This window comes from Tenrec ecaudatus, chromosome 3 (assembly GCF_050624435.1).
Source record: "Tenrec ecaudatus isolate mTenEca1 chromosome 3, mTenEca1.hap1, whole genome shotgun sequence".
NCBI lineage: Eukaryota > Metazoa > Chordata > Mammalia > Afrosoricida > Tenrecidae > Tenrec > Tenrec ecaudatus.
Genome location: NC_134532.1, coordinates 30286932 through 30295940, shown reverse-complemented (window position 1 = coordinate 30295940; position 9009 = coordinate 30286932).

The following is a 9009-nucleotide window of genomic DNA, read 5'->3' as shown; positions in this document are numbered from 1 at the left end:
AAAGCTGAAAAACACATAAAACTTTTCCTCTGGAAAACCATCTCACTTCATATGACATAGCAGAGCATTGTTTGGCGCATCCAACTTGTTGCACAGTTGTGTAAACAGTTGACTCTTTAAAGTGCTCGCCTTTACAAAATTGACAGAACTCATGACGCTTTTCATTACTACTTGTAAATCTTGTGGCAGCATCTTCATTGCTAATATTTGCCAATGAATAATGCAGTGAGTTCCGATGAGTTTGGGTGACTCATTCAGTACCAAACATTGAAATCCATCCAGATTAACATCCTAGCATAGCTGGAGCCCCACCTGTGCAAATCCTACAAACTTTTTCCCAAGAGATCTTATGTTCTTTCAGAAACAACCCTCTCATATACATCACATGCAGTAATTTCAACAGGTTTGCAAAAAAACTCCACAAAACCTCATCTTTAAAATCGCCATCATTAATATTCCTCACGTAATACAGTAAGTGAACAGTTTGCAACATCTGTAGATTCATCATGCTGGATGCGAAATATTGGAAGTGGAGCAGACTTTCTTTCCTGGATGACCTGATCAAGAATATCAGCAGACATGCCATCTATTCTTCTGTGGACAGTGCCATTGCAATCAATTTTGTAACAAATTCATTTCCGATCATAATTTGAACAATGTGTTTGGCTACTGGCAACAGTAAATCCTCAGCAATGGTGTGAGTTTTCATAGTTCTGGCATTTCTGAGTGCCACCAAATATGAAGTTTCATCGCTGCTACATTTTCTTTGTGGTACTTGTCATCAGTGTCAAGTCTGGCGTTCTTCAGTCCATTAGTTTTGCTTCCAAAGTAGTTGATATCCTTGACAGCAAAGCTCAGATGCTTGCTATCAAAATGGTATTTTAGTTTGTTCGACTTCATAGATTCAGCTGATAGAACTTCACAACCTATGACACATTGCCATTTCATGATTCTTGCTGTAATGATTGAGGTAAAAAACCATAATGTAAAAAAATCCTCACTATATTTTCTTTTCATAACCAATATGATCCATTGTCATGGGATGGTTTGGTAATGAAAATAATATATAACAATAGCCTTAATAATACAAAAGATGATACATGGCATAGTTCAGTCATTAAAGTTCATTAAAGTTTTCTGTGATTTACCATTCTCTGTTGTTTTTCACATACCTGTTACTATCACTAGGGGACAGTATTCACAACCACTGCTGAATATAAATAGACCAATCAGCATCCAGATTAAATTCCCATGGAATGTGTACATTTGCAGTAGTTGATTTTACAGTACATGATTTTACATTTACCCATTAAGTATACTTCATGAGGTGTCATTTTTCCCTGCCTCCAATACTGCTGCTTTCAACATAACAGTTGCTTTCTACAAGGTAGTTGCTCTCTACACGTGTGACTGTCTGCATAAGTACATTATGGCATCAACCCTGTCACATACACTTGTATTTGTATGGAGTGTATGTGCTGGGGTTGGTGCGATGATGTCATCATGCCATGAGAATTCATATGTGGGCTTATCTGCATGTGGGCATACCCATGTGGAGATGGATAGAGGAGGGATGTCTCAGTTCCTAAGACCATTGGAAATAATGTGTTTTCTAATGGTCTTAGGCGATCCTTGTGAAAGGGTCTTTCCACCCCCAAAGGGCTACAACCTACAGATTGAGAACCACTGATTCAGCCATACAACAATATAGGACAATTGTTCAGGTCACCAGGTCTCCGTGTTACGGTTGGGGATTCAAATAAATGACAGCCACTATAATGCCTTGATAATTTAGGAGTCTTTATTGGGCTATAACCAGACTGCTAGAATGTAAGAGCAATTCTCTGAATGCAGTCCTGAGTCCACATTTCAGTCCATCTTTAAGTCTGAAAATCTCATTTATGACCTGTCTGGGCTTCAAACAATCATGAACAGAAACAAAGCAAAATTAATGAATTAATTGTAACTTCAAAAAGAGTAAGCATACCTTTTCATAAAAGAAACAATACCAAAGTTGATTATAACCTCCTGGTTAACAGAACAAAATTATATTGTCACATCCCAGTTATCATGACAAGATTAACTACACCATTCAGATTACAACATCAAAGGGAACAATATTGAATCAGAACAAATGATATATTGAAGAATAATCAAAACTAATGTCCAGAACCTGGAAACAGTACATTCTAAAAGGAACCACCAGCAGACACTTTCCCATTGTCAGGCAGAAGTGGGAGTTAGGAGGGCAGGTGGGCTAGGAGATAGAGCTGGTGAAAACAATCCAAGAGAGGCTAGACCCCTGTCCCCCTGCTCCTCCCCTTCGAGGCCTTCAAGCCCAGGTACAGAAGACTGACCTTTACAGATAACTTTGAATGCTGTTGCTTAGCTCCAGACCAGCAGACAACAAAGTTGCAGGAAAATTCCCCAGCTACTCCCTCCCTCCAGATCCGGGCTCTAAAACTGTCCACCTCTCACAGGGACAGTGTGGAATTAAGGTTCCCCAATGGGTGGTGGGATGCGTGAACCTCATCCAGGAGCTCAAGATGCTCCTGTCCCTTTCTCTGCTCTCCCCTCCTCAGAGCTCTGAAACAAACTTCTGAAATTGTTTTCTACCTTTGCTTTCTTTCTGTCGCCAAATCAACCTCATATTTGGTGCATAAAACCCGGGAGGAGTAAGAGGTGTCTTGATGTGCCCCTGCCCACCCTTGGGTGAGTGCGGTGCCCCTCTCTCCTCCATCCCCACCTTTTCTCAGACCAGGATTTCTCAGCTGCCATTTGTGGCATCTAAGAGTGAGTACTTGACAGTACCTGACTAAATTTTATTTCTATTTTGGCCACTGCCCCTTGCTGCTGGGTTCTTGAGTTGTGGGCCCACGGAATAGCCTCGGTGAAAGGACACTATTTGGGGACACCTGAGTCTCACTGCTCCTTTTTCAGGGGAGCTGGGAAGCCAGGCATTCCCCTCCCCCTACTCCGAACGCCCAGTTTGATACTCAGGATGCTGTTTGTCTAGCTTAATCGCTACCAAGAACTCTGTAGCATGGGAAACAAATTCCAAGCAGAATTCTCCACAGCTGTAGCTTGCCTCCTGGCTAATCTCTCAACCGTTGGCTTAATGCCAGATCTCTGGCCCAAACGCCATGTTTTTAACTACAGTTTGGTTCGGCCCCAATATAAACTAGATAATGGGTTGCAATGGCCAGATGACAGTACTTTCAGTTTCAACATTTTGTCTGATCTCAGTAACTTTTGCCAGCAAACTGGAAAATGCCCTGAGGTCTGCTACATCCAAGCTTTCTTCCTTCTCTGCTCCCATCCCTCTCTCTGTACTACCTGTCACTCCACTCCAGTTCTTTTAGCCCAGTACTCTCTTAAGCCAAAACTCTTGCCACCTCAGACTCATCATTCCCCAATCAGGTCTCCAACAGTACCCCCCTCAGATTTCTCCAAACTCCTTGAGTCCTTGTCTGTGCCCCCAGTAAGGCCTTCTCCATATTCTGGGTCCATCACTTCCTTCCACTGCCCCCTCAACTCCCAACCACCTCTCTGCCATTCCCTTGACCCCAGGCCATAAGCTCTCTCCTTTGTCTTCCTTTGTCAATCACCATACCCATTTGCACCAACCCTTCCTCTGCACCCTACTGGATGTTGGAGGCACTGAAGGTCCCCTCTGTGTCCATGTTCCCTTCTCTCTCATAAACTTGTCCCAAACTGAAAAGCACTTAGTTTCATTTTCCAATGATCCCACCACCTACATCAAAAAGTGTCACTATTTGTCTCAAGCCTATGATTTATCATGGCATGATATTTTTGTAGTCCTTCCATCCACTCTCACCTCAGATGAAAGAGTGTGTGTGTGTGTGTGTGTGTGTGTGTGTGTGTGTGTGTGTGTGTGTTTACCACTGCTCAGCAGCATGCAGACCGGGTTTATGTCACTGACCCCAACATACCTGTGGGTACCGAGGCAGGAATCAGGTTGGAATTACCAAACCAATATCCAGGAAGGCCAGGACAGCCAGGCCTGCTAAGATAAAATGCTCCAGTGTGTCTTGGCTGGCCTCCAGGCAATTTCTCACAAAGCAGTTAATTTTGATAAGCTCAGGGAAATTACTTAAAAGTGAATAAAAATCTGGCAGCAGTTTTAAATCACCTGACTGAAGCCCTTACCCAATACACCCACCTTGACCCAACCTCACCAGCAGGGGCCACTGTCCTTGCCACGCATTTCATTACTCAATCAGCTTCAGACATGAGAAAAGTCAAAAAAGTCTGAAGATAGCCCTCAAACTCCTGTCTGTGACCTGGTAAATATGGCCTTTAACATCTTTTAATACCAGAGAAGCAGGTAGAAGCAGACAGGGTGCCCCCAGAACACCAGAAGGCAAACTTACAGGCGCAAGCCTTGATTGCAGCCCTGAGATCCTCAGCAACCGGGAAGACATCGGCATCCATCTCTGGGCCAGGGAAACAACAGTTTCAGACCATCCCCAGGAATCTGCATCAAGTGTGATCAGCAAGGTCACTGTGCAAATCACTGCCAACGACCTTGTCTGCTATGCAGTCAATGGGGCCACTGGAAAAGTGACTGCCCTTTGGCACACAGCCGTGAAAGTCCAGTTCCTCCAAGAGCCCTGGCCTGCCATTGACACTACTGAGCCTAGCTACTTAGGACTGACAGAGCCTGGACTCGACCCCAATCACCCTCACTGAGCCTGGGTTAACAGTCAAGGTACTGGGAAAGGTTTTGTCCTTTCTGATCACCACAGGTGTTGTGATCTCAGTTTTGCCTTCTCTGGTCCTTTACACCCTTCCCAGGTCTCTGTCATGGGAATCAACAGCTGTTCCTCTCACCCATTGTCCATTAGACCTCTTATATGTCAGAAATATGAAGGGCATCAAACTGATAATTCCCCAGTAACATGGGAACAACAGAGCAGACACGGTCACCTGCAGAGGAAGTATATCAAACTCAGCCACAGTGAGTCCATTACTTTACAGATCACAATGTAGATAGGTTTTCTATGCACAAAGTGTGCAGACAATATAACTGATAATACTAAAATTTTCTCCAACCCCAGACAATTCTTTTGGTGCAATGGACTTTAAATATGTAAATTCCTCAACAGCAAGACCTTGTTTGCCTGTTACCATACTTCCTCAGCTCTGTATGGTCACTCTGAGTTAGCATGGTTACTCTCTGTATGATGATCAAAGAGAGAGGTTCTTCCTTCCTATAATGGTAGGTATAAGACTAGCCTTCAATCACAGCAGCTGTAGTGGCTGGAGGACCACTCAGCCACTTCACCATCTCAGCACAAATTTTCAAAGACCGATTGCAGACTGCTTCAGCCTCTACCACAGCCTCCTTGGTCTTGTTGCAATGCCAGATCACCTCTCTGACTAAAGTTGCCTTCTAGAACAGATGAGCCTTATATCTTCTCACTGCTGAAAAATGGCGTATCTGCCTCTTTCTCAGGGAAGAGTGCTGTTACTATATCAATGAATCTGGGCTGATGGAGCAAGACATAGAAAGTGACCCACTTACGTGAGGACTTCTGCGCTCATGGATGGACAAATTGCTCCCCGTTTGGATGGCTGCAATCCCCCTTGGCCACCTGATTGTTTCCCCTATTTGAGCCAAGGATCCTTATCTCTTTATTTTTACACTTAGCTCCATGTGTTCTCTGATTTATCTAGCAGAGCATACAAGAATTTCCAGGATCACAGTAAACCAGCTACTACTTCAACCATACACTCGCTTGACCACTGCTGCCCCCTCCCCCAACCTTCTACTGCCTGCTCCAGTGTCTAAACCTACAGTGCCCCCTACCAACAGGAAGCAATCAGACATAATATGACGCCCCTTATCACCAAAACACCGGAATGTCAGCCAGAAGCAGGAGTTAGCAGGGCAGGTGGACTAGGTGAAAAAGTTGGTGAAAACACTCCATGGACACTATGAGAGGCCAGACCCCCCTTTCCTCTCCTCCTCCTCCCCTTCAGTGGCTGTCAAGCCCAGCTACAGAAGACTAACCATTGCAGATAACTTTGAACACTGCTGCTTAGCTCCAGACCTGCAGACAACAAAGTTGCAGTAGAAAATTCCCCAGGTACTCCCTCCCCCGAGACCGAAGCTATAAAACTCCCCACCTCTCACCTGAACAGTGTGACTTTGTGGGGCCCCAACTGAGGGCCCCATGAACCTCACTGGGGAGCTCAGGATGCTCCCATACCTTTCTCTGCTCTCTCCCCTCCCAGGAGCTCTGAAATAAACCTCTGAAACTCTTTCTACCTTTGCTTTATTTCCATTGCCAAATCAACCTCACACCCATAAGGCAAGGCAGAACCGGCAGGTCAACTCTCTGAAATGGGAGAGAGGAATGGGCAATTTACTTAGCAGCTTACCAAAATGGAGTTTCTTTTGCTTGGGTGCCTCATTAGTACATCCCACACTGGGATAACTTAGGGTCACATGTGCCCATGTCAGGACAACCAACCTCAAATATAGGCCACTCTAATTCACAAAGGCTTGGAGTTTTCTAGGATGAAGCTTTACTCCATACTCATCAGTAAATTCAGCTTTAAATTTGTTCAGGCTGCACTGTAGAGGAGTGCTGCTGGTAGAACATGAGCCTCCCTGAAGCTAGTTAGTTCAGAGGAGAAAGACTAGAAGGATAAACAGAGAGATTTGTATGGGATTAAGCTGAGAGAGTTCCCTGAAACCAGAGGTCAGTAATCCACTCAAACAAATATCTAGGGTCCTCATGTAAGGACAAAACCATTGACTATCTTGTAGTCATTGAATGAAATGAGAAAACCAAAAAACCAAGTGATCCAGAGAACTATCACTTATTTGATCAAGCACTGTAGGACTAAAAAAATGTGACCCCCCCAAAATATTAAAGAGAGCCAGCCTGCAGGAAGTGTCCACTCTACTGGAGTAGTCTCTGCCAATCCAAGGACCAAGAACAATACAAGGGGAAAAACAAGACAAGGAAGGAGACAAGGAGGCTGAACAATATGAAAACGAATCCAAAAATGGACACCAGAACAGCCAGACTCTTTAATAGAATCTGGGTGAAGCGTATACCTGGGAGAGTTATGACCGAGTGTGGCTCTCTGCTCCCCCTGCCACCTCCACAAGTCCTGATGGACTAGTCCAAAACCAGAGACTGGGGTCTAACCTTTGGAAGTGAACCAGGCACACCCAAATACAGATTTTGGGTGGGCATCTCCCTGGAGGCGCCAGTGAAAGTCTGGGGCCCTGAAATAGCTTCAGTTGGTGCCTCCTCGAGAGTTCTCCCGTCAGGCCACAGCGATAGTCCAGAGGGCACACTCGTTATGGTATCTTGCTGGCACCACCAAAAGTTGCCTGTTGTGAGAAATAAATAACCACTATAATGTACTTTATGCACAAATTGCGAGTCTTTATTCTAACTGGTGGCCATTGGGAGGATTCAGGTCTCTCGTAAGTTCCTCAAGGCCCCAAGTGATATTCAGGAGGGTTTATAAGGACAAAACTGATGCCAGTTTGGCAAGAGGGAGGGGTTGAGGGTATTACTTTTCTTTCAGTGGGTAAGTAGGGAAGGGTTGGGGGCTCCAGATTCCTTTCATCAAGCAGTTTACAGAAGCTTGTAGAAGCATTAATCTTAACTTTGTGGGGCACTGTGAAATGTGGTAAGGGACAAAGGGCACGTTTGGAGAACAGGAGGATATTGGTATTCGGATAATGATACCATGGGAAGGGGTAAAACAGTGTGGAGGAGAAAGAGGTTACATAATTTAGTGATGAAAGAGGACATGCTTTTTAAAATTCCAGAATGGGTGCACAAAAATCAGCACTGCCCTGTTAACCAATTGGCTGGTGATTCAAACTCACCCAGAATGCCTTGGAATTCAGACTTCGTGAATTACTTCTCAAAGGTCTCAGCCTTCAAAATTGAAATGCAGTCTACTCTGTGCCCAGTGGGTCACAATGAATCAGAAACTTCCCAATTAAATCTAAAACAATACGAAACTGGTTTTGTTTTGTTTAATTGCTATGAGCACATAGAAACCTTGGCAGCATGGTGGGCAGGGCATTGACCTGAAATCCAGCTTCTAGGAAGAATGAGTAAAGGGTCTGCATCCTAAGGATTTACAATCCAGACCCTACCATACCCCCTATGAGTTGGAATTGACAGGGTGATTGTGTTTATGGCCTAATTGTCTGATTTGAGTCACAGACATGTTCCTCCTATTTTGTGGCTCTGGTTTAACAGCCCCAATCTGAAAATATTTCACACATAATGAAAACTTCCCTTTTTTAAACGAAGTTTTAACCACTAAGTGTGTGTAGGGAGGGGAGGTGGCAGACAGCAAACAAATTGTCAATGTCATTTACTGGGTCCCGCGTTTCTGACATTTTCAGGATGTGGGCTTTCCCTATTTCCTGCATAGTAATAAGTGGCAATGTCCCAGACTTCAGACTGATAATCTGAAGATATGCTGTCCTGACTGAAATGACCATGGAGAATTTTCCTTCTGAAAGTTCTCCAGCAGCTGCATTGATATAGTGACTGCAATACTAGTCTCAAGTATAGCAGACATTGTTTTAATAATACCGTGCAATTGTTAGGTGTCCTGTAGTCAGATCTGATTCCCTGTGAGCCTGTGCATACAATAGTCATAAGCACCGCTTGGAGTTAGATTTGGTCAGTCACAGTCAAGTTGTACTAAATATCCCAATATTCTGAAATGTGGAAATGAAAGAAAATATGAATCTAAGGAAAATACAATCCAATTTCCTGCAGTTGTGTTCTGTTAATTGGTAAACACGAATAAAACTTTGCAAGTTAAAATTTGAACTACCTTGTTATTGTTTTGTTTTTCTGACTCTTTGACTAAGAGATGACATGGAGAAGATCCCATTCCAGATCCTATGTAGTGCCTGATTGAAAAGCTCAACATATGAATGGAGCCTTTTCTTCCAAGATGGCTTTATCGTAAGTCTGGCGTGCTGTCTTG